Consider the following 27,537-nt stretch of genomic DNA (forward strand, 5'->3'; position numbering starts at 1 on the left):
ATACTCTTAGTGCTTGGTAAGCAAAATGCCTCTAAAAATTTGGATTCTTTCTTCTGTTATGTCAACAAAACCTTTAATCATAATTTTATCCCAGAGCTTTATGCCCAAAATGATACAGAACTCTTTTATTTTTCCCCAGGACAAACCCGTGAAGACTCAGTGACCCAGATGGATGGCCAAATGACTCTTCCAGAAGGGGCTGCCTTGACCATAAATTGCACTTATTCAGCCACTGGGTACCCCATTACTTTCTGGTATGTTCAATATCCTGGAGAAGGTCCACAGGTCCTTCTGAAAGCCATGAAGGACAATGAGAAGGGAACCAATAAGGAGTTTGAAGCCACACACCACGAAGAATCAAAATCCTTCCACTTGGAGAAAGCCTCAGTCCAAGATTCAGATTCGGCTGTGTACTACTGTGCTCTGAGTGACACAGTGATGGGAACTGCAGGGGCAACTGAGCGCAAACTCTTTGAGTGGCAACAAGGGGCCTGGAGGCTGAGTGTCTCTCCATTTGATCCACTCTGTGGCACAGTCTATGGTGGTTTGTCCCTCAGTCTCTGGTTGATACAAAACTCATACAAATTTCTAGAGAATAAGAACAAGAAGTGAATATTCCCCATACCCAACTCTTCATTAGTGATTTTGAAAAAAGAGTCTGACATCAATAGTTCCTCACCCAGGGCCAAAGTAATTTCAAGGTAAAGTCACATAAACAATGAGACTTGGGGCCAATGTAAGAAGAAACAAGAAGCACTTGGATGTGTGCTATACCCCTGTGGAAGGGTTTAGAAACCAGAAGCATTAATTACACTTGAATAATTAGGGTGGATGGTGCTGTGTGTGTTTGTGTGTTTTGAGGGCATTCAGGGAGTGAAGGCTGAAAATAGGAAGACTGAAAATACATAAGCAGCAGACTACCCATGTTCTCTACCAGTGCCTGTGTAACAAGCAGTGATCATTTCCCAAACCCAGCAGAAAATTGGAAGTTAGCCATTGATGAATTGAGCAACAGCACATATAAGTACGTAAGCCAAAATAATGAAAAATTTAAAATGTAATAATTAACTATTCACTTCAAGGAAAAAATTATTATTCAAGAAAGTAGCATACTCATAGTCTATATTATTCAACTAAATTTTCTTCTAGATAAGTTTTACCACCAATAGTCATGATTAGGCAGAATATCTATTTTCCCCAAACCTTGTGTATTACTAAGGTTCTGGACTGTTGCTTATCAGTTAGGCTTTTTTAAAAAAAATTAATAATTTAAAATTTATGAATGAGATGGAGCTTCATTTCAAAGTCATTTATATATTTTTGTATAAATTGTCTATTCATATATCTTCCCATCTCCTACTGTGTTATAGTCATTTAAGTATAGATTTTAAAGAACATTCTCTACGTTAAGAAAGTTGTCATAAGACTGTCACATATATGTGTCTTTTAAAAAAGTTTAATTAACCTTTTTGACTTTGTTTATGGTCTTGATTGTTTGGCAGGCAGAATTTTAAAAATAGTATGTAGTAAATTTTTGAAAAATTTCTTTTATGGACTCTGAGTTATATTTCATGCTTAAAACTCTGTACACTCTAAAATGATAAAATTTTATCTCATATTTTCTTTAGTTTTTCTCAGATTAATTTTGTCTTTAAATCTTTAAATTTGCGCGTGTGTGTGTGTGTATGTGTAGAGAGGTTGAGGTTTAAGGTTTTATATTTTTCTAAATTTTTGTTTGTTAGTTTATTTTGAGGCAGCTATTCAGGCTCAACATTTTGAATGACTGATTTTTCTGCTACTAGAAATTATGAAATTTTGAATTCAGGGAGGCTTAACTTCTGTGTGTGTAAACTTTTTACAATATTTTGGAGGGCAGTTTTTTTAAGCATATCATATGAATCAAATCACAAATAATAATTCGGAGTCTTCTGTTCCATTGGCCTGTAAGTCTGTTTTTATGCCAGTACCATACTGTTTTGATTACAAAAGCTTTGTATTATTATTATTTTTATTTGCGGTACGCGGGCCTCTCACTGTTGTGGCATCTCCCGTTGTGGAGCACAGGCTCCGGATGCACAGGCCCAGCGGCCATGGCTCACGGGCCCAGCCGCTCTGCGGCATGTGGGATCTTCCCGGACTGGGGCACGAACCCATGTCCCCTGCATCGGCTGGTGGACTCTCAACCACTGCGCCACCAGGGAAACCCTGTATTATATTTTGAAATCAGGGAGTGAAATGCCTCCCACTTTGTTCTACTTGCTCAAGATTACTTTGGCTATTTGGGGTCCTTTGCGATTCCATATGAATTTTAGGATTGTAAAATACGTCATTGGAATTTTGATATGCATGGCACCGAATCTGCAGATTTTGTGCAAAAGCTTTTAAGTTTAATTAGGTCCAATTTGTTTATTTTTGTTTTTATTTTCATTACTCTAGGAGGTGGGTCATTAAAGATCTTGCTGTGATTTATGTCGAAGAGTATTTTTCCTATGTTTTCTTCTAAGAGATTCAATAAATAAACAATGCATTGAGTGAGATATTCTTTCTTTGTGAGAGCTTCCTTGTAAATGAATTCTTGATCACCGTCAAACTATGTGTCCTGATTTTTGGCTAGGGAAATTGTGTCACTGACTCTGATAATTTTTTCAGACTATATTTTCCCCAGATGAAGCCCTTATTTTTCTCTGAGGTGTCCTTTCCCTTTCTTTACTACTTCCTGACATGTCTGATTACTGGGGCACTTTAAGTGGAGGCAATGTTGTGAGCGTGGAAAGCCTAGGTATTTCTATACCTGTGCTCAGCAATGTAGCAGACAGTAGGGCACTCGTCTCAGCAACAATGCCAGTACCTTGCTGAAAAACTAGAAGGAAATCTCTTTGCTCTCCTATCTCCTTGTACTCCTCTTCGTTAAGGACAGCTGGGACTCAGCCTACCTGTTACTTTCTTCTCAGCTATTTGGGGGCTAGAGGAAAGGCTTTCCCCAAACAACTAGTTTCCTTCTTAGATGTCCATTGATCTGTACATGCCAAGCTTTCTCTACAACCTATTGTTTTCTGCTCTTCATTCTGGAGTTCCCTGCTACTGACCCCAGATTTCTATATGAGCCTCAATGGGACACCTCACTTAAGCTCTGTTGGCACAGCATGGCTGGCTTCCACAGAAGTTCCTTGGCTAAGCACAGGGGATCAGGGACATTTTAAATCTACCATCTTTCTAGAACTGCCTTATTCTTTTTTTTTTTTTTTAACATCTTTATTGGAGTATAATTGCTTTACAATGGTGTGTTAGTTTCTGCTTTACAACAAAATGAATCAGTTATATATATATACATATGTTCCCATATCTCTTCCCTCTTACGTCTCCCTCCCTCCCACCCTCCCTATCCCACCCCTCCAGGCGGTCACAAAGCACTGAGCTCATCTCCCTGTGCTATGCGGCTGCTTCCCACTAGATATCTACCTTACGTTTGGTAGTGTATATATGTTCATGCCACTCTCTCGCTTTGTCACAGCTTACCCTTCCCCCTCCCCATATCCTCAAGTCCATTCTCTAGTAGGTCTGTGTCATTATTCCTGTCTTACCCCTAGATTCTTCCTGACATTTTTTTTTTCTTAAATTCCATATATATGTGTTAGCATACGGTATTTGTCTCTCTCTTTCTGACTTACTTCACTCTGTATGACAGACTCTAGGTCTATCCACCTCATTACAAATAGCTCAATTTCGTTTCTTTTTATGGCTGAGTAATATTAAATTGTATTATATGTGCCACATCTTCTTTATCCATTCATCCGATGATGGACACTTAGGTTGTAGAACTGCCTTATTCTTACGTCAAAAAAACCTGTAGAACTAAAATTCTAAAGGGCCATTCCTGGTGTGAGGAAGGTCAGAATCAATGATGATGAATGGAAAATACCTTGATATGGTAATGTTTACACATTTCATTAACATACTTGTACAGAAGCTTAAATTTCTGTGAAGGCTGATCTATCAATATTTTCCCTTATTCTTTCTGACTCTCATGTTTAGAAACTTCATGACCATCCTACATTTATAGAAATAGGCTTTTATTTTATTTAAAATATTAATTATCTCTCTTTGGAATTTATTTCGTAGCTGATGTTAAGGTATGCATCCAAATTTAGTTGCTGATCTCTAGATGACTCTCCATTCATGAAGACATATTTTACTGAATATACCATCTTTTCCCTATTTTTTGATAACTAAATTTCCATAAATAATTTGTATGTTTGGACTTCCTATTATGTTCCGTCGATATCTCTATCTGGACCTTTCTGGTAACATGCTTCTTCACTTAGTACAGCATTACACTTTGTCTTACTAACTGTGCAGGAAATCCCTCACCATTCTGTTTCAGAACTGAAGGCCTCCTGAAGCCCGAGATTATCTGCAGTATCAGATAGGGCCTCTAGAGGAAGATGCTACACAACTTGAACTTGATAGAAAGCCAGAAAGCAGCCAGTCCTTTGAGGAAGAGATTTTACTTTGCATGCCAGTGTAAACTCACTCACTGCTCTGTCAGGGTGTCCATGTGGCTGAACTGTTTCCAGGAAAAACCTGCAGAAAGGAGCTTCCTGTTTCCTCACAGCTCAGACATGAAGCCCACCCTCATCTCAGTGCTTGTGATGATATTCACACTCAGTGAGTAAAGTCTCTTTTTATTCTATCTTTCTCTGGTCTTCTGATTTAGAATCAGTTTAACAACTATTCTCCTCTGTCTGCAAGACAATCCCTGATCCAGAATTGGTGTTACAGGAGGAACAAGAGCCCAGACAGTGACTCAGCCTGAGGACCACATCTCTGTCTTTGAAGGGTCCCCAGTGCAGGTGAAGTGCAACTACTCATATTCTGGGAGTCCTGTGCTCTTCTGGTATGTACACTACCCCAAACAACACCTCCAGTTACTCCTGAGACACACCTCAAGAGAGAGTATCAGAGGTTTCACGGCTGACCTCAACAAGGGTGAGGCATCCTTCCATCTGAAAAAACTATCAGCTCAAGAGGAAGACTCAGCGGTGTATTACTGTGCTCTGAGGGACACAGTAACTGGTTTTACAAAGGAAGCAGAGCGCAAACCCCTTAAGAGTTACTGAAAATATTTCTAAGTTCCCTATTTGGCCACAGTGGGGCATTCCCTCTCTAGAGACTGACACTGAGTTTATCTCTCAGATGCAGTTGCCATCAGTTGTCAGCTATAGATTAATCTCAAAAATTTGTTCAAGGAAATTCTCATTACCTACAATGCCTAAATTAATTTTTAAAATAGTAAGTGTATTTATTCTATAGATTAGTACCTGGAAAAATACTTTTGAAATAAAACTACGTAATGGCATAAAAATCCTTTCCTTGGCCCAGAGGGTCTCCCCAGGCTTAAGTGGTGCAGTCCCTCCTCTCTATCTCCTCTGCCGTAGCATCCACCCCCAAGTGTGCTCATCACCACGTACTGAAGCACAGTTCCTGAAAAGGAGGATACTATTTCCCGACATGTGGTTGCTGGGCTTTCTACAGCTAATGCCTTTCCTCTCATGCACTTCATGGACCCATACTACCCAAATCAAGTGCAATCAGGAGAAACATCACAGCAATTTGAACAAGGAAAGTTTAATATAAAGAATTATTAACTAATAACAGGGAGTTATTTACTAGTGAGTAAAAAGAACTCTAAAGAACATAAGAATAGCATAGGTAGGGAGACGCTGTTATCTCTAGGACTACGCCAGAGTTTCGAGGAAACTAACACGTTGTCATTTGTACCCCCTTCTCCTACCAAGCCAACGACTCAGGCTTCATTGGGGAGTGTGTGGCTGCAGCCTGCTGGATGGGGAAATTTGCTGAGGTGCCAGAGAACAAGGTTGACAGGCAGAAGAACACCTCCCAGGGTTCCAACACAATTTATAGGAAGCTGGCAAGGGAGTGCTGCTGAATTTGCTTGGGTGCTTGTGAAACCTGCCAAGAAACCACCTGTGGGGCTGTCATTAAACGTTGCTGGAGGTGAGCATCACTGGTGTCCCACAGGATGGCCAAGCACTGCAGGAACAAGAAGTGTGGAAGGGCTTCCATGGTGGCGCGGTGGTTGAGAGTCCGCCTGCCGATGCAGGGGACACGGGTTCGTGCCCCGGTCCCGGAAGGTCCCACGTGCCGCGGAGCGGCTGAGCCCGTGAGCCATGGCCGCTGGGCCTGTGCGTCCAAAGCCTGTGCTCCTCAGCGGGAGGGGCCACAGCAGTAAGTGGCCCGCGCAATGCAAAACAAAAACAAAAACAAAAAAGAAGTGTGGAAAACATGCCAGGACCTGGAAGAGATGCTGCTTCTTCCTGCAGTGTCCTTCCCGTTCCCTCTACTGACAAAGCTTAACATCATGCCAGCTGGCGAAGGAGAAATGTTTACAAGGTCCATGTCCAGAGTCACCCTCTGAATCCATGAAGGGTGGATTTATAATTGAAAGGCAATAAATTGATAAGTGGCATGCCTTATCTTTCTGATCTTTCCTACACACCCCTCCATACACATTTGAACTTCCAAACACGGTGAAATGACTCTATGTTTCTATCTAACAAGCTAAAGCTGTCCTTTGAACAAGTGAAGACGTTCTCATCATTTCCCCCAAATGAGGAGACCCATAATCCCAGCAGTCACTACGGATCACTGGCTGTATTAATTACTTCTAAAATTCAGAGGAAATTTCACTGAAGATGCTGTTATACACAGACTAAATTGTAAACTTAATCTCTGACAATCTGCATATAAAATAATTATGGTGAGGAGAAAGAAGAAGAAAATGGCAATGTATACAAAGGAACACACATATAAAGAGCAAAAAGAAAATACAGAAAACTACTACATTCTTAGATTCCCAATTTGGTCATGATACTGCAATTGACATTGACGGCTTCTTTCTTTTATTACACAGTTTATATTTTCCCTGCCCTCAGCCATAACCTCAGTGGATTAGGTTACTTCCCTAGTGGTGTGATCCAAATCTTCATTCTCAAAGGGTCTGAGTACTCAAAAATCTTGTCTTTTTATTGCTTGCTGTAATTTAACATTAACGTTTAGTATCAGGCTTGGAAGTTCCCAGAGGCTCCCCTAGGAAATCTCCTGGGTTCCAGACATAGTCCTCTTTATATCTGTTGTGTAGCAGCTACCTAATTCCTCCTTGGTAATTGGTATCAATCACTCCAGTCAGTAGAGTAATCTCATTTTCTATTCACTGTTGTGAGACATATGTAGCCCAAATGGCCACATGGCTTTCTTATCTTCCAATTCAGTGAAATTATTGCTGTCTCCCCTGGTGAAAGCCTTCCTCCTTGCAGAGAGTAAGACCTCCAAACCAATACAGCTCAAAGTTACAAACATTGGGAGCAAAAATACTGCTAGTAGGTTACTGGTAATAATCGTGAGAGCGTCCACTCCCAGAGCCACTTCCTTGATTTCCTGGACTCATGCATTCTGGGTATGGGGGAGAAAACATCATATAATAGTCTCTGCTATAAAGCATATATTGCATCATATAAGACAGAATCCCATCTTTTTACAGAGTTGTTTTCCAACTGCTGCTATAACGGAATCAATAAGCCATTCTACATTTCAACAGGCCAGCCACTTCTGGGTGATGGGGTATGAGGTAAGATAAATAATCCCATGGGCATGTGCCCACTGCTGTAATCTTGTGCAGTGAGAATAGCTTCTTCCTCAGAAGAAATACTGTGGGCAATCCCTTGATGAAATTAGGCATTCTGTGGGTTTATAAGGATGATGCTGGCAGAGTACAATGAGCAAGGAAGACAAATCCATGTGCAAGTATCTGTGTCTACTCCTGCGAGAACACATCTCAGTCATCTCCATCATGGAAGATGTCTAATGCAATCCACTCGTCGTCAGGTGTCTGGGCAGTCTCTCTGGGGAATGACACCATATCAGGGCTTCAGGATTAGTCTCTGTGTTTGGCAGATTAGTCACTGAGCAACAGCATTAGCTAGGTCAAGCTTGGTAAGGGGAAATCAATGTTTTTGACTTCATGCATATCTTCCATTGCTGCTAGCAAGGCCACTTTGCTCATGGGATCATTGACCAAGCATCGAGGTGGCTGGGGAAAGATGTTGACACATCCATAGAGTGCATTGTTTTGTCCAATATTAAAAGCTCCCAGTTCCCTTGGCCAGTATCTACATAGTGCATAATTATCTTGACAGTCTGTGCCCATTCTGAGAGGTCCATCCAGATACCTCTTTCCTAGATTTCCTTGGCACTAATCTTCCCATCTTGTTCCATCCAAGTCTCTTACCAGAAAAATCATTAGCAACTGCCCAAGAATCAATGTAGATCAGTACCTCTGGCCATCTCTCACTGTAGAGAACATGAATAACCAAAAGGTATCACCTGATGATGTGGAGGGATTGTCCTTCATCTTCATCCTTCAGTGGGCTATAGGGCTAGTTTTGTGTGTTACCAAAATAATGTGCAAATCCATATGAAAAATAGGCTTGATTTTCTTGTTCCTTAGTGAACTGATTATAAGGAACTCCCCAGAAGGTTATAGACATGGTTAAGGGAGAGTATACAAAAGAAGAAGAGTTTGTGTCAAAGGAATCTGAGGTGCTTACTCATTCAGGTTACCTGGATCTTCTGGTGATGCCTGAGCCCTGTCTCTTATATATCATTTCCTCTTGATGATAGATTGCTGCTGGGCATGATCAACAGTGCAGGTATGTAGGTTGGACAACACTTGGTTCATGATGGAAGTTCAGGCTGCATGGTCACTATGTTAGTTTTTTCCTAAGTTAGATATTCAGACTTTGCCATGGTCAATTAGCAAGTCAGAAACTGTTTCTTAAAAGGAGAATCAATATTTAAAGAAAAGGGCATATATTCCCCACAGCCCCCAATACCAGTGGAGTATGCTACAATTTTCCTGTTGGTGTTTCCCATGTATCCATCCTATTCACCATGGAAACACCAAGCATCATTTTTCGATCTGCTGGATCATAAGACCAAAGTGATGAAGCAGATAGCACTGAGATGTTCCTTCCTCTGCAATTTTTTGGAATAGTTTAAGAAGGATCAGTGTTACTTCTTCTTTAAATGTTTGGTACACTGACTCAATAGCTTTTTTTTTTTTTTGCGGTACGTGGGCCTCTCACTAGTGTGGCCTCTCCCGTTGCAGAGCACAGGCTCCGGACACGCAGGCTCAGTGGCCATGGCTCAAGGGCCCAGCCGCTCCGCGGCATGTGGGATCTTCCCAGACTGGGGCATGAACCCATGTCCCCTGCATTGGCAGGCGGAATCTCAACCACTGTGCAACCAGGGAAGCCCGATGCATTGTATTTTGAATGAACATCTTCTATATCAGTTAGAGACTGGGTCAGCTTCAAGTTACCAAAACTTCAAATAATAATGTTTTTAACAAGGTGGAGTTTACTTTCCTCTCACATAAAGAAGCTCTGTCATATGTATCATATGCAGTCCAGGGCTGCTATACTACCGTCATCATGTTATAAAAAATCAAGGGGCTTCCTTCTAGCTCTCTGTCTCTTGTCCTTAAAGTGTCACTTTTGTTTATATACTTGGCAGAAACTGCTAGAGATCCATCCACTTTATACACATTACAGACAGAAAGAAAAGGAACGTCAAGATGCAAATGAGTACATGCTGGCCAAGTCAATCATTTCCAGAAAATCAACCCAACAGCTGCTACATTTCACTTACCAAAGTGTTATTCCATGTCCCCACCTTTCTCCCGTCTGCAAAGGAGTCTGGGATGTCAGTATTTTTTCAGTCTCAGCATGTTGTCACTCACATCAAAACTGTGGTTCTATTAGTAAGAAATAGGAGAGAATGGGCATTCTTTAGGCAAATAGCAATTTCTGCTATCCTCAGTTTAGGGTATATTAAGACTCATATGGGGTTTTTTGCTTCATAGTTATTCATTTTTGAAATAGTATATCCAGTCTATCTCCCAGTTCTGTTGACTTTGCTTCCTAAAGGTCTCCAGAACATGTCACAAACCCCACACACTAAATCACCTCCACCATCCTAATTAAAAATCCATTTTAGTCCCTTGCTCCCCAGCATGTGACACACCCCATCATTCTTCAATGTAGTCCTCTGTACCACAGTGAGAATGATCTTGTCAGAGTGCAGATTTGAGCATGTCAATCACCTGGATCCCCATTTGTTCTTAGAATAAAGAGAAACTTATTTTAAAATTTTTAGTTATTTTATTTTTGGCTGCATTGTGCCTTCTTTGCTGCGCATGGGCTTTCTCTAGTTGTGGTAAGCCAGGGCTACTCTTCTTGCGGTGCACAGGCTTCTCATTGTGGTGGCTTCTCTTGCTGTGGAGCACGGACTCTAGGTGCACAGGCTTCCGTAGTTGCAGCACGCAGGCTGAGTAGTTGCGGTACACAGGCCCTAGAGTGCACGGGGTACAGTAGTCACGGTGTGTGGGCTCAGTAGTTGTGGGTCGTAGGCTCTAGAGTGTAGGCTCACTAGTTGTGGTGCACAGGCTTAGTTGCTCCACGGCATGTGGGATCTTCCTGGACCAGGGCTCAAACCCGTGTCCCCTGCATTGGCAGGTGGATTCTTAACCACTGCACCACCAGGGAAGTCCCAAAACTTCTTAATATGACCTACAAAACCTTGCATAATTTAGGATCTTGTTACGTCTCCAACCTCATTTCACAATGTACTCCTAATCTCTCTCCCTCTCTGTCTCTCTCTCTCTTCAACAATACTGGTATTATTTTCTTTTTTAAAAATTAATTAATTATTTTTTGGCTGCGTTGGGTCTTTGTTGCTGCGTGTGGGTTATCTCTAGTTGTGCTGAGTTGGGGCTACTCTTCATTGCAGTTCGCGGGCTTCTCATTGCAGTGGCTTCTCTGTGGCACAGCACGTGCTCTAGGCGCGCGGGCTTCAGTAGTTGTGGCACGTGGGCTCAGTAGTTGTGGCTCGTGGGCTCTAGAGCACAGGCTCAGCAGTTGTGGTGCACAGGCTTAGCTGCTCCACGGCGTGTGGGATCTTCCTGGACCAGGGCTTGAACCCATGTCCCCTGCATTGGCAGGCAGATTCTTAACCACTGCACCACCAGGGAAGTCCTTAAGTTTCTTAAAAGTACCTTTTTCCTAGTATATGACCCCTTCATAGCAACTGTAGGTGATTTCCTATTTATTTTCCGTTTCCTAAATTTTTTTGCTCCCTTCAAAAGAGTAAAAAAAATAGTAAATGCCTATTCATTCTTATACATCTGTCCAAGAGTCTGTAGCTGAAGGAAGCTCACGGGGCATTTTTAGCATTATAGACCTCTGCATTTTCACATTTGCAGTTTCTCCTTTATTTCTTTGATTATTTCATTAAGACCTGTTTTCATTACTACTTCAGTGAGTTCCTTAATGGTAGCATCCATATCTGTGTGTCTCACCCTTGAAAACTAGCATCAATGTATCTTAGGCATTAGGATCATCTAATTTCCTTCTTCGTCTTTTCTATCTATTAATGTATTCTTTATTTTAAGTCTCCTCAAAAGGATATGATAATATTTATTAAAAAAAGAAATCTTTGGAAGTTTATGGATACCTTCTTATGGCATAGCAGGGATTGGCAAAGCACAGCCCACAGGGCAGAGCAGCCTGCCACCTGTGTTTGTAAATAAAGTTTTATTGGAAAACAGGCATGTCCATTTATTATGCATTGACCATGGATGCTTCGTTTTATAAGAGCATAGTTGAGTAGTCACGACAGAGACTATATGACTTCAAATCCTAAACTATTTACTATTTGACCCTTTACAGAAAAACTGCCAACCTGTGGGGTGTAGGAATTACATGGGAATTTTTAGATTTGCAGTTTTTTGTTTGATAGCAACAAATTAAATAAAAAAGGCATATTTCTAATCATCTGTATGGCCAACTTAGAATACTTCCCTTGGTTTTGAGGCTTTTGTGTCCTTTACGTTATTTTTAACAAATTAAAGACAAATGGAATAATGGCACTTTACAAATAAAAGCATCTCAGTTCTTTAAATGGATAATAGTGTTAAGAATATTTTTTAAATATTTAAAAAATTTTTACTGAAGTATAGTTGATTTACAGTGTTGTGTTAGTTTCAGGTGTACAGCAAAGTGATTCAGTTATACATACGTATCCATTGTTTTTCAGATTCTTTTCCATTATAGGTTATTATAAGATATTGAGTATAGTTCCCTGTGCTATACAGGGATCTTGCAGGGCAATTTGTCTTGCATAACACATGAGCCAAGATTTTCTTGACGATTCCACCAAAGGATCAAGAAACTAGAGGAATAGTTCTGTCAACTTTTATGTAACTCCTAACAAAACCTTCTGCTGCTTCTCAGCCAGCCATGCTGTTTGCTTTCTGCATACTGAATAATGGAGAATTTAACAGTTATCATAGATTTAATGGTACTGGAAGATGTAGTCACTGTCCTCACCTAACAGGGTGGATGTCTGGACACCCACCTGAAGGTAAACACTGCCTTCTTCCCTAAATTCTGGAGTCCTGCACACTGGGTGTTGGACACCTGAGCATTGGGAGTTAAACATCAGGATAAACAGGCCAAAGAAATGGAGAGGGAGATAAAAGAACAAAAATAAATCTAAATAGAGGAAATAAAGTATTCAAGCAGGTTTTATTTCCCTGGTGATAACTGCATCAGCTCTCTACTTCCAGTCTGAGCCCTCATTCCACATGGCTGGGTCCAGGCTAGTGGGAGTACAGGCAGGGCATAAGAGTTGTTTCACTTACCTGCTCCTCACTCAACTGAAAGCAATTTGAGATAGGAATCATGTCTGGTTTTGGTTTACACATTGTAGACAACTCTGTAAATTTCCAGAATGAATGCTTGAGCCTAGGGATTCCTGAACACGCACAATAATGTAAGAGTACCTAGGTGGTCCGCTGAGCCAGAGAGTCTTGCCAGCAGGATAACTCTACTCAAGACCCTAACTTTAGTAAGAGCTAAAAAAACAGATCATTTTAACTGGTGAGAAAATCTATGTAGGTGAATATGTATCATTTGAAGAAGACGATTCTTGTGTTCAACTGACTTAGTCATAGCCATGGTTACTAGATTGACAGCACTGCCCTGAGAGCCTGTGTAAGGCAACATCACAGCTGTCTGCAGAAACAAAGTCCCCATGCCTTAAAATAGTTGATGTGAGCAAGTAACAATGTTTTGACTTCTTGCTATAAATACAGTCATACTTTGCATAAAATAAACCCAATCCTAGGGAAAGAATAAGCTATGAAATGACCCTGTCAAATCTTCTGCTGTGTTCACTTCACTAGCACAAATAATTGCACAAGAAACTACACAAACAAGCTGACGACACTGAGCAACCAGTTCTTTACATTGAGATTCCTGAATCCCTAATAATACAAAGAAACAGGAGTCAGATAAATACCACACACGTGCCTCTGGAATGAACAGAGTCTGGCTAATACTATTAAGTATCAAAACTCTACTTTCTTAATAAATTACTTACTTGAATTAAAACAAGAATCTGACAAGAAGTGAAAAGAAGGTGTTTCAAAACAACTAAATGAAGTGTAGATAGGCAACCTTCCAGAAAAAGAATTCAGAATAATGATAGTAATCCAGGACCTCAGATAAAGAATGGAGGCAAAGATTGAGCAGATGCAAGCAATGTTTAACAAAGACCTAGAAGAATTAAACAATAAACACCGAGAAGAATTCAAGAACAAGCAAACAGAGTTGAAAAATACAGTAAATGAAATGAAAAATACACTAGAAGGAATCGATAGCAGTATAACCGAGGCAGAAGAATGGATAAGTGACCTGGAAGACAGAATGGTGGAATTCACTGCCATGGAACAGAATAACAAAAGAAGAATGAAAAGAAATAAAGCCAGCCTAAGAGACCTCTGGGACAACATTAAACTCACCAACATTTGCATTATAGTGGTCCCAGAAGGAGAAGAGGGAGAGAAAGGAGCCAAGAAAATACTTGAAGAGAATATAGTCGAAAACTTCCCTAACATGGGAAAGGAAATAGCCACCCAAGTCCAGGAAGCACAGAGAGTCCCAGGCAGGATAAACCCAAGGAGAAACACACTGAGACACATAGTAATCAAAGAGACAAAAATTAAAGACAAAGGAAAATTATGAAAAGCACACAAGGGAAAAACAACAAATATCACACAAGGGAACTCCTGTAAGGTTAACAGCTGACTTCTCAGCAGAAACTCTATAAGCCAGAAGGGAGTGGCACAATATATTTAAAGTGATGAAAGGGAAGAACCTACAACCAAGATTACTCTATCCAGCAAAGATCTCATTCAGATTTGATGGAGAAATCAAAAGTTTTACAGACAAGCAAAAGCTAAGAGAACTCAGCACCACCAATCCAGCTCTAAAACAAATGCTAAAGGAATTTCTCTAAGTGGGAAACACAAGAGAAGAAAAGGACCTACAAAAACAAACCCACAACAATTAAGAAAATGGGAATAGGAACATATATATCCATAATTACCTTAAATGTGAATGGATTAAATGCCCCAACCAAAAGACACAGGCTCGCTGAATGGATACAAAAACAAGACCCATATATATGCTGTCTACAAGAGACCCACTTCAGACCTAGAGATACATACAGACTGAAAGTGAGGGGATGGAAAAAGATATTCCATGCAAATGGAAATCAAAAGAAAGTTGGAGTAGCAATACTCATATCAGATAAATAGACCTCAGAATAAAGAATGTTACAAGAGACAAGAAAACACACTACATAATGATCAAGGGATCAATGCAAGAAGAAGATATAACAATTATAAATATATATGCACCCAACATAGGAGCACCTCAATACATAAGGCAAATGCTAACAGCTAGAGGAAATCGACAGTAACACAATAATAGTGGGGGACTTTAACACCTCACTTACACCAATAGACAGATCATCCAGACAGAAAATTCATAAGGAAACACAAGCTTTAAATGACACAATAGACCAGGTAGATTTAATTGATATTTACAGGACGTTCCATCCAAAAACAGCAGATTACACTTTCTTCTCAAGTGCCCACGGAACATTCTCCAGGACAGACCACATCTTGGGTCACAAATCAAGCCTCAGTAAATTTAAGAAAATTAAAATTATATCAAGCTTGTTTTCCAACCACAACGCTATGAGATTAGAAATAAATTACAGGGAATAACACGTAAAAAAAACACAAACACATGGAGGTTAAACAATAAGTGACTAATTAACCAAGAGATCACTGCAGAAATCAAAGAAGAAATGAAAAAATACCTAGAAAAAAGTGACAATGAAAACACAATGATCCAAAACCTACGGGATGAAGCAAACGCAGTTCTAAGAGGGAAGTTTATAGCAATACAATCCTACCTCAAGAAACAAGAAACATCTCAAATAAACAGTCTAACCTTACACCTAAAGGAATGAGAGAAAGAACAAACAAAACCCAACGTTGGTAGAAGGAAAGAAATCATAAAGATCAGAGAGGAAATAAATGAAATAGAAACAAAGAAAAAAGTAGCAAAGATCAATGAAACTAAAAGCTGGATCTTTGAGAAGATAAACAAAATTGATAAACATTTAGCCAGACTCATCAAGAAAAAGAGGGAGAGGACTCAAATCAATAAAATTAGAAATGAAAAAGGAGAAGTTACAATGGACACCCCAGAAATACAAGGCATCATAAGAGACAGAAATACAAGGCATCATAAGACTCAACCAGGAAGAAACAGAAAATATAAACAGACCAATCACAAATAATGAAATTGAAATTGTGATTAAAAATCTTCCAAGAAACAAAAGTCCAGGACCAGATGGCTTCATAGGTGAATTCTATCAAACATTTAGAGAAGAGCTAACACCCATCCTTCTCAAACTCTTCCAAAAAATTGCAGAGGAAGGAACACTCCAAAACTCCTTCTACAAGGCCACCATCACGCTGATACCAAAACCAGACAGAGATACTACAAAAAAGAAAATTACAGACCAATATCACTGATGAATATAGAGGCAAAAATCCTCAACAAAATACTAGCAAACAGAATCCAACAATACATTAAAAGGATCATACACCGTGATCAACTGGGATTTATCCCAGGGATGCAAGTATTCTTCAATATACACAAATCAATCAGTGTGATACACCATATAAATAAATTGAAGAATAAAAACCATATGATCATCTCAATAGAGGCAGAAAAAGCTTTTGACAAAATTGAACACTAATTTATGATAAAAACTCTCTAGAAAGTGGGTACAGAGGGAACATACCTCAATATCATAAAGGCCATATACGACAAACCCACAGCAAACATCACTCTCAATGGTGAAAAACTGAAAGCATTTCCTCTACGATCAAGAACAAAACAAGGATGTCCACTCTTTCCACTTTTATTCAACATAGTTTTGGAAGTCCTAGCCACTGAGATCAGAGAAGAAAAAGAAATAAAAGGAATCCAAATTGGAAAAGAAGAAGTAAATCTGTCACTGTTTGTAGATGACATGCTACTATACATAGATAATCTTAAAGATGTCACCAGAAAAACTACTGGAGCTAATCAGTGAATTTGGATTAGTTGCAGGATACAAAATGAATGCATAGAAATGTCTTAAATTCCTACACATTAACAGCAAAAGGTCAGAAAGAGATATTAAGGAAACAATCCCATTTAACATCACATCAAAAAGAATAAAACACTTAGGAACAAACCTATCTAAGGAGACAAAAGACCTGTACTCAGAAAACTATAAGATACTGATGAAAAAATCAATGATGACAGAAACAGATGGAGATATATACTGTGTTCTTGGATTGGAAAAATCAATATTGTGAAAATGACTATACTGCCCAAAGCTTGATAGGGATTGCACCGAATCTACAGAACAAAAACTTTCACAATTTGTATAGAAACACAGAAGACCCTGAATAGCCAAAGCAATCTTGAGAAAGAAAAATGGTGCTGGAGGAATCAGGCTCCCTTACTTCAGACTATATTACAAAGCTACAGTAATCAAGACAGTATGGTACTGGCACAAAAACAGAAATATACATTAATCGAACAGGATAGAAAGCCCAGAGATAAACCCATGCATCTATGGTCAACGAATCTATGACAAAGGAAGCAAGGATATACATTGGAGAAAAGACAGTCTCTTCAATAAGTGGTGCTGGGAAAACTGGACAGCTACATGTAAAAGAATGAAATTAGAACACTCCCTAACACCATACACAAAAATGAACTCAAAATGGATTAAAGACCTAAATGTAAGACCAGACAATATAAAACTCTTAGAGGAAAACATAGGAAGAACACTCTTTGACATAAACAACAGCAGGATCTTTTTTGACTCACCTCCTAGAGTAATGGAAATAAAAACAAAAATAAACAAATGGGACCTAATGAAACTTAAAAGCTTTTACACAGCAAAGGAAACTATAAACAAGATGAAAAGACAACCCTCAGAATGGAAGAAAATATTTGCAAACGAATCAATGGACAAAGGATTAATCTAAAAAATATATAAACAGCTCATGTAGCTCAATATTAAAAAAACAAGCAACCCAAACCAAAATGGGCAGAAGACCTAAATAATCATTTCTAAAAAGAAGACATGCTGATGGCCAAGAAGCACATGAAAAGCTGCACAACATCACTAATTATTATAGAAATGCAAATCAAAACTACAATGAGGTATCACCTCACACTGGTTAGAATGGGCATTATCAGAAAACCTATAACAACAAATTCTGGACAGGGAGTAGAGAAAACGGAACCCTCTTGTACTGCTGGTGGGAATATATATTGATACAGCCACCATGGAGAACAGTATGGAGGTTCCTTAAAATCTAAAAGTAGAACTACCATACGACCCAGCAATCCCACTACTGGGCATATACCCAAAGAAAACCATAATTCAAAAAAACACATGCACCCCAATGTTCATTGCAGCACTGTTTACAAAAGCCAGGTCCTGGAAGCAACCTAAATGCCCATTGACAGACGAATGGATAAAGAAGATGTGGCACATATATACAGTGGAATATTACTCAACCATAAAGAGGAACGAAATTGGGTCATTTGTAGAGACGTGTATGGACCTAGAGACTGTCATACAGAGTGAAGTAAGTCAGAAAGAGAAAAACAAATATCATATATTAACGCATATATGTGGGATCTAGAACAATGGTACAGATTAACCGGCTTTCAAGGCAGGAATAGAGAAACGATGTAGAGAACAAATATATGGACACCAAGGGGGGAAAGCAGGGTGGGAGGGGGTGGTGGTGGGATGAATTGGGAGATTGGGACTGACATATATACACTAATATGTATAAAATAGATACCAAATAAGAACCTGCTGTATAAAAATTAAAATAAAATAAGGTGTTTCAAGAACCAAGACACCTAAGTAAGGTCACCTATCCCTCATAAGACTAAAGGTGTAAGGCTGCTGTTATCTAAGTATGGTTCATGGGCCCAAAGGAGGCCTTTTCAGGGTGGTTTACCAAACCCGGTAAGTTTTCTCTCTTTTGTTGCAGATTAGTACTCCACACAGGATTCACAGTGACCCCCCTGTCATTATCTCTCTCTCTCTCTTTCTGTAGACGTCCCTCCTCTCTGGTACACTGGTCCACAAATTCTAGGTGCTTCAAGATCCCCAATCTCCTATTCCGTCTCAATCTCACAGTGAGACAGCTGGGCTATTTTTGGTAAATCCCTCCCGCACTGGTGCCAAGAAGCTGCCTCCATGAAGTAAGCTGGGCAATGGTCGGGCTCACCTCATCTGTTTTCCTTATCTCTGTGCTACCTGTAGTCCAATGTCCAAAAGTTGTTTCATACAGTTTGTCCAGTTTTCCAGTTGGAAGGAAGGTCAACTCTACCTTTATCAATGAAGGAGTTACAGTAATTTGTTTTTCTTGTATTTTACAAATATGTCATTTCATGATGGATAGGGATAAAAACCTCTTCAACCAACCACACATTACTTGAGACCTGCCTTAGGTAATTTTTCCTCTGTGGCATGCTGCATGAGTCTTGGGGATGAATAGTAATTCAGGCAAAGGATTTGGGGAGATTAGGGAGCACTTTCTAGGCACATGAATCCCTCTCTTACCCATGGGAGTCATGGAGACATATGCAAGGAAGAGACCTCTGACTATTCCAGTTAAAAATTCTGCCTGGGATTATTTGGGTAGCTAGAGATACTTGTACCATGCAGAAAATGATGGAAGCAACAACTGAATATTTCCCTAAGCATGCTCGTGTTTAGAGCTCTCTTCTGAGTCCTGTCCCATTCTCCTTTGTCTATGCCTCAAGCAGATATAGCTGTGGTGCAATTTTCAGGATGACCACCAGAGAGCGGGGTTTCCTACAAATGTGGTTCCTCTTTTAATTCAGGTGCTGGTTTGACTTGTTTACTTTGTAGCCACAAGACAGATTACTGTTGCTGTGCAGAAAGGGGCTCTCAGTTTCTAAGTGAGGAGTTTCTATAATATTCAGCTGCAAACTAGCCCCATTAGATTTGGTGTATCCTGGGGAGCAAGGACCGTTGCCAACATGTTTTCTGCCACTCATTCTGTTCTTGTGATCTTCTTAATATTCAGTAAGTAACATTTTATCTTAAATGTTCATGATTTTTCATTTTCCTATAATTATGGGTAACTTTTAGTTTTCTTCTCTGGCTGAAAACTCTCCTTCTGTCCATTTATAACATAAAAAAGTGATTCTCTTGTAGGAGGGACCAATGGAGACTCAGTGAACCAGACAGAAGGCCCAGTGACTGTCTCAGAGGGGGCGCCTAGGACCCTGCACTGCACTTACCAGACCTCTGATTCAGATCCCTATCTTTTCTGGTACGTCCAGTATCTCAACAAAGCTCCGCAACTCCTCCTGAAGGGCTCAAAGGCAAACCAGAGGGCAGAGCATCAAGGTTTTCAGGCCACTCTTGCTACGAGTGACAGCTCCTTCCACCTGCAGAAACCCTCAATGCAAGCATCAGACTCGGCTGTGTACTACTGTGCTCTGAGTGACACGGTGAGAGGAGCTGAAGGGGGAGCTGAACACAAACCCAAGGGGAGCAGGAGGGCTGAAGTGAGCAGCCTTGGGAGGAGGAGGTATATTCTCTCCTTGGGCAGTGTTTAGTTTATTTAGAGCTTTTCAGGAAAATGAATCAAGCTCAGATCTAATTCCTAGAAACCCAGGAGGTTGGGACTTGTTCATCAGGGAGAATAGGGTGGATGTCAGTCTTGAAGAAAACCCAAGCTATGATCCCCAGAAGTGTCCCTGTTCAGCCAGAAAGACTCCTCCCTTCTCTAGACTGACTTTCAAAAACATCTATTTTCTCTTAATGTAAGATGGATTTTAGATGTCACAATATTAATATATTCATTTAGGGAAGAGAAAAGGAATAGATGACTAAAAGCTGCATCAGCTGAATCACAATCATAAATCAGCACAGGGATGCCAAGCAAATCATACACAAATTTTCACGCGGCTGAGACGTAACGCTGTTGAGGCGCTGCTCTCAGTGAAATGAGCCAGAGCTGCTGCAGCAGTGGGATGAAAAGGCATTTGTGATTTTTGAATGGCTACATTTTTGATATAAGGAACCAGGAATGCATGGTCTGGTGATTTTGCCTTCATTTTGACTATAGGATGGGATACTTGAAAGCAAGGTGTTTCTAGCACAGACTGACTATTGATTGGCATTAGACACGTACAGCTGGACAAATTTTGTCCACCAGGAAACTTGCTGTGTGATAGCATTAAGCAGACAAGGAACTTTATCCAATGTAAATTTCCCCAGGAACCAATGCCTTGGAGTGAAGGAAGAAAAGTTATGATGACTGAGGGTAAATAGTTTGACCTTCCTGTCCGGAAGAAGAATCTGTGAGCTTATTTCACTGTAGATTTTGGCTGCAGGCCAAAAAAAAAAAAAGCCATACAAAAACATGGATGACTATTTGTTCTCAGAAGTCACCATAATCATAACAAATTGTATTGCTCATAAAACTTATGTCTATCCTAGATGCATTGGCTGCATATGGCAAATGACTGCAGCACTGATATAATTGTTGTCAACTTAATTACAATAAAGTCTAAATAGGCAGGTTAGATTCACCAACCATGTCAACAAGCCATGACGTGCCACAGGCAAACTGATAGCAGCAAGTTACATTTCCTGTTCTGGTGCAGAAGCATCTCACCCTTCAGTACTTGTGCACGTGCCCTGTCAGGCACAGGGCAGGCATTTAGACCTGAATTTGAGACAGAACACAGCACATTTCACTCAGAGGAAGAGCTTCCAACATGGGGTTCCCTGGTCTGCTGAGAGCTGTCATAGCCTCCGTCCGCCTTGGTAAGGCTGGTAAGGATGGCCATAAACAGACTCAGCTCCACTCAGCTCCCATGTTTGGGGGTAGGGCAGGTTATTATTGTCTGGTGGTGTGTAGGAGAACTGAGTAATGGGTAGAGGAATTAGAAGTCTTAGTCCTATGTTTGTCCCTTGCAGCCCTCGGGGTTCCACCAGAGAATCAGCCTAATTCTTTCTCTCTGTCTCTCTGTCTGTCTCTCTCCAAATATATTATATATATAAAATTTTTTCTTCTCCCCAGGATCCATCACAGACCAGAAAGTAACTCAAGAACAGCCAGGGTCTTCCCTGGTGTTGCAGTGGTTGAGAATCTGCCTGCTAATACAGGGAACAGGGGTTCGAGCCCTGGTCTGGGAGGATCCCACATGCCATGGAGCAACTAGGCCCGTGAGCCACAACTACTGAGCCTGCGCGTCCGGAGCCTGTGCTCGCAACAAGAGAGGCAGCGATGGTGAGAGGCCCATGTATCGCGATGAACAGTGGCCCCCGCTTGCCACAACTAAAGAAAGCCCTCGCACAGAAACGAACACCCAACACAGCAAAATTAAATAAATTAATTACTAAACTCCTACCCCCATCATCTTCTTAAAAAAAAAAACAAATTGAAAAACAAAAGACCAGCCAGAAATCTCAATGCTGGAGAAAGAAGATGTAACTTTGGATTGTGTCTATGAAGCTAGTAGTTATAGTTATTATTTATTCTGCTACAAACAAACACCAAGTGGGGAAATGATTTTCCTTATTCATCAGGAGTCTTACAAAGAGTGAATACAACAGAGGGTCGGTAGTTTTTGGACTTCCAGAAAACGGCCAGTTCCATCAGCCTCACCATCACAGCCTTGCAGCCTTGGGACTCAGCGGTGTATTTCTGTGCTCTGAGAGACCACAGTGATGCAAGTCCCTGTGGGAACCCCACAGAAACCTCAGATCTCAACGTGAGGTGTTCCCTAGCTATGAAAACCTTAGTGAGATTCTCGGTAAGGACAGGAGAAGGCAGCGGCCGTGTCAGCGGGGCAGGGCAGTTAGAAGTAGAAACCTCACTCTAAGGAAAATACTATCTCTCTGCCTCAGAGAACATATCTAAAAGTGTCATTCATCAAAAGCACCTTGATCTTCAATTCTTCATCTTGAAGTAGATCATTTGCCAAAAAATATTTAAAATTTTTTCATGGTGATTATATTAAAGCAAGTGATTTGGTTTAAAAAAATTTAGTAATATTTGGCCAAATCTGCACCTGAATTGTTAGACTTTTAGGTTCACTGCACAAATATTCATGCATTGCTGACTAAGTCTTGTCATTATGTTAGATCTGAAGTATCTGTTAAATGGCACTTCTTGGACTCTCCCTGTCCCATTGTCTCATGCTGTGCCATGACTGACTTGGAATGATGTACACAGAATAAATGTCACCACAAGTCTTGACACCAAGGAGGAATGAAGCTCTTCAGTTTGCTCAGAAACAGCCCCATTACCTGATCACATTCTCTATATGCAAGTTTAATGCAGATAAAATAGAATATCCAAAGAAGTAATACTCAAAACAAAACAGAACTCAAAAATTCTACTAGTCAGGAAAAACTCTGCTACAGAATCACATCTTATAGGATGTTTTCCATTCTGCGTTTTTACCCAACAGTATATTGTGAAATTATTATTTGCCCAGCATTATTTACAGATCAAAATCACACATTCTAATGATGATATTCCAATGTATGATTTTTTTCTTTAAGAAGATGTTGGGGGTAGGAGTTTACTAATTAATTTATTTTTGCTGTGTTGGGTCTTCGTTTCTGTGCGAGGGCTTTCTCTAGTTGTGGCAAGCGGGGGCCCCTCTTCATCGCGGTGCGCGGGCCTCTTCACTATCACGGCCTCTCTTGTTGCGGAGCACAGGCTCCAGACGCGCAGGCTCAGTAGTTGTGGCTCACGGGCCTAGGTGCTCCGCGGCATGTGGGATCCTCCCAGACCAGGGCTCAAACCCGTGTCCCCTGCATTAGCAGGCAGATTCTTAACCAGTGCGCCACCACGGAAGCCCCCAATGTATGATTTTATAATACTTTTTTGGCAAATTCTGTCTTACTAGCTGTTTAGATTGTTTTACTCACAGTAACAAATAATGCTGGAATGAACACACAGGTATTTGATGATTTCCTTGACAATTCCCAGGAGGTGAGGAGGAATTTACCTTTAGTCTTTCTGGTATGGGCTCCCTGATCATTTCTGTGACCCTGGAGTATAGCACATTTTCACTCTACAACTACTAAACACTCATATTTTTCCTGTAACACAATATTCTCTTACATCAAGGCTTTGCTTTACAGTTTAGCTCCTAATGACTCCAGATGGCCTCAATTTCAGAGAATTCTGTACCACATATGTTCAAAGTAGCTGTATATAACATCTGAAAGAGTAATGTCTCTGTGCTATTGTGTGGTGATATTAGGTGGCAATTAACCTGGTGGATACGTTTTCATCTGGAATTCCAAAAAGAAGGATATTCTTCCTTGTGTAAGGGTTTTCTATCCCTACTATACAAAAAACAATGACCCCAATACAGAACAACTTTCCAGAAAAGAAAGCATAAGTGTGTGTGTGTGCGTGTGTGTGTGTGTGTGTGTGTGTGTGTGTGTGTGTGTGTGTCAGGGAGAAGGAGAGAGAGAGAGAGAGACCACGATAGACTTATGTAGCCAAGTCATGAAGTAATTAACTAAACAGTTAAATTTCGTAAAACGTATTGGAAGCAAAGTCTTTCAGAGACAACTTTTAATGAAGAAAATAGATGTAAGTAGTTTACAAGGGAATAAATCAAAGATTTGAAGCAGGAAAAATGCATCTTAGAATCTGGTGCAGGAAGCGGTATTGCCGAAAGGTACTCAAAGGAGGATTCCCAAAAGTTAGCAAAAATTTAAAAAAGCACCAGACCTAAAATAATCAATGACCTACCTTGTTTAACAATTATTTCAATCTATTTGTACTTTGAAAGTCCGAGAAATCTTCTAAAATGTTTTGGATAACATGCATACCAGCTCAAACTGGAGCCGTTGTAAAATCATGGTCACTAGTCTCTACATGATCCCTAACATCCCCCAAATCATATCCCGTCTCCTTAATCAATGAGCTGTCTAATCATAATCGCCTTTTTAAATTTTCTTGATTGTCACATAACTCTAATATTTCTAATATCTCCATCAGATTATTTTGCCAATAAATAAGTAAATGCCATCTGGGAAGGAATGCATTAACAGTGTGCCTGTAACTTGTTTTCTGCTTCCTCTGAGGTCACCTGAGGCCTTTGGGGTTTCCTGAGGTGACCTCTTTGTGGACACAGTATTCTCATTTATACTCGAAAAGTAAAGAGGAGTTTTTAGGAGTTGTTCCGTACTAAGTTCTTATCCAGAATGACCTTAGCAGGACACCCAGGGTATTTCTACATTATTCATTGCAAATAAACTAGAATTTATGGACATGGGATATATCTGATGGGAAAATGGCAGTCAACTAATGTTGCATCTCTTGTACGTGATTAGAAAAACCTGAAAGACCCCAAACCTCAATGACTTCCCTGTTGCAACCTGTGTTGCTATAGTTGATGCTTGTCATACTGAACCCCAAGTCTGTCCTTGTGTTAAAGAAGGGACTTTGTGAAGCTTCATTTGAACAATTCATGAGCTCCCAGAGACTGAAGCTGGGTTTGCTGCTCTTTCTTGCTTGGTTTTGCTCTTCAGAAGCCCTGTTTTATCCCCTTCTGGTCACTACCATCCTTCCAAGGAAACCACAGTCCCATAGATAGATTGGTTTTGCCCATTTTTGAACATTATACAACTAAAATAATATAGTTTGGATTTTTTCTATCTGGATTCTTTTCTTAATATCAGATTTCTAAGAGTCATCCATGTTGTATTCAGTTTAGTTTATTCTCATTGCTGTATGAACATACCAGAATTTATTTAGCTACCTGCTTAACTGGTTCTTTGGATTTTTCCTGCCTTTGGCTGTTATCAATAGTGGTATTATGAATATTCTTATACACGTTCTCTGGTGAATATATTTACACACTGCTATTGGGCATATATATTCGAATTTCTGGATTAAAGGGTATACATATATCTGGCTTTAATTCCTCCACTAGCTAAGCCCTCAAAGAGTGCTAATAACCTCGGTGTTGTAAATCAACCGAAATTTCCAAACCTCATCATTCCTGACCTCTCAGAAACTTTAGACACATGAGTTGTGACCATTTACTCTTGCTTCAAATCCTCTCTTCCTTACAGAAAGTTTCTCTCTTTCTTAGAGATACAGCTTCTTCTCTGACAAAACACTCTCTGAGGTTTGTACCTACTTCTTGGGCTGTTTCCTCTCTCACTCCCGCACACACCTTCATCTCCCTTCCAGTCATTAACTATTGCGTGTCTGCAAGGTTTAGCTCTAGACTGTGTCCTCTCTTTGTGTTATTCTCTCTCTCTCTGACATTTTACTCATGTCTACATGACTCCGTGTCATACCTCATCATCTTTCTCTAGCTCCTCACTCAATTTAACAAGTATGAGCCACCTTTCTGTCACATATACACAGAGATAAAAATAACAGAGTAATCAGCATTCTGGCCATAAGTACAGTAAAGTGAGAGAAATTGTCATTGCCGCCTAGTGTGACCCTCTGAATCCTCCAAACTCCAGGGGATTCATTTCAAACTCTCAGAGCCAATCTTCTGAATCTCCTCTAACTTGGCTTGAGGAAGATTGAGGAAGACACACCATCACAGCTTCACTTCTGTTTGCTCTAACTCTTCAGTGAATTATCAGTTTTCTCATATATCATTACTCTGCATAATAGGTTAAGGAAAGTTGGACAAATGCACTTCATATATGTTTTGGAAGTGTACCCAAGCATGTATTGTGGACTCTCTGCATCGGTTCTCATGTACTGAAGGCTCTCTTCCAAGTCCAAGACAAAAGGAAGTGTTGCAATTAATATGTTTTTATAATCTACATCTATATCTATACTTATGTATAGACTTCTAAAATTCCTGCTATGCCTGTAACTGTGAGTTCCATACAGTCAGGAAACATGTATGTATTGTACATTACACAGTACATGGCACATAGTGGTTGCACATTAAATATTGGCTAACTGAAGAATGAATTAATTGATAATATCAACAGATACAGAGCTTCTACCTTTTGGATGCTGTTAGATAATTGTGTATCAATTAGTTCTTGTATTCGTCCAATTCTCATCACCATAAGGATACTTCTATTTCCATGTACCATAAATCCCCTTTCTGTTTGTACAGATTTTCGTCATATGGTACTATTTTCAGGTTTGCAATTAGATGGTCTCCCTCTTGTTGGCGTACACAGAGCCATCTTCATCATCTGAGTGAGTCTATAGGAAGATGTATATCGAATTCATTTTCTTGTGGACTTGGAAGTCCCTCTTATCGTTGGGTCTTCCGGTTTCACCTGGTGATGACGTATTCCTGTATTATCTCTTTTCTGCTTTCTTCTCTAGGGCTTTTATCTTAGAATTTCGGCCTCAAATATTTATTTCCTGTGGCTAGAGATATGAGTCCTATAAAACTAAGGGTGGTAGTGGGCAGAGAGTGGGGGAGTGGTCCAGGCCGAAAGAAAATCACAGTTAACTTAGTTCTCTTTGAGTCTCAATACTTTTCCTTTCCATCCTAATTCCTAGGGCTCAAAGGAAATGACCTTTTTATAATAGGTGTTCTCCATACACTAGATGTTGCCCATGAGTACAACTGGATGGTGTTAAACTAACTGTTTCTATTTATCTTTACCATTGCCATCACTTGTTCTGCTTCTTTGTATATTTTTAATTTCCAGTCTAGTGACCTAGTTTGGGGGTAGATATTCCTACCATTGGGAGTCCTAGCCTGAGACAAGAAAAATGTCTTGTCTGTTTTTCTAATTTCCTGATTCTGGTTCCAAGGGCTGAATTATTTCAATCAAGAATCCTTTTAAGTTCCTGGATTCTCAACCCTTAAGAAAACTTTTAGGAAGTATTATCCTCAATTGTAATATTGGTATTTAAAAAGTTCTCCTATGAGAGCAAAAATCAGGACTCTGCCTCTGGCACAGTAGAAAGAAGAATCACTACATCCTTGGTGAAATGAG

At 40.1% G+C, this 27,537-nt stretch overlaps 1 long non-coding RNA gene across 3 annotated transcripts in view; it reads right to left on the reverse strand.

Annotated features, from left to right (window-relative positions):
• LOC138842557 (uncharacterized) overlaps positions 1 to 27,537 on the reverse strand; it is a 178,253-nt gene that overhangs the window by 33,972 nt on the left and 116,744 nt on the right. For all 3 annotated transcript variants that reach the window (XR_011377252.1, XR_011377251.1, XR_011377250.1), the window contains exon 2: positions 9,727 to 9,832. This is a non-coding gene — a long non-coding RNA (uncharacterized lncRNA). The remainder of the gene's footprint in view (positions 1 to 9,726; positions 9,833 to 27,537) is intronic.

This window comes from Globicephala melas, chromosome 2 (genome assembly GCF_963455315.2).
Source record: "Globicephala melas chromosome 2, mGloMel1.2, whole genome shotgun sequence".
NCBI classification, from domain to species: domain Eukaryota; kingdom Metazoa; phylum Chordata; class Mammalia; order Artiodactyla; family Delphinidae; genus Globicephala; species Globicephala melas.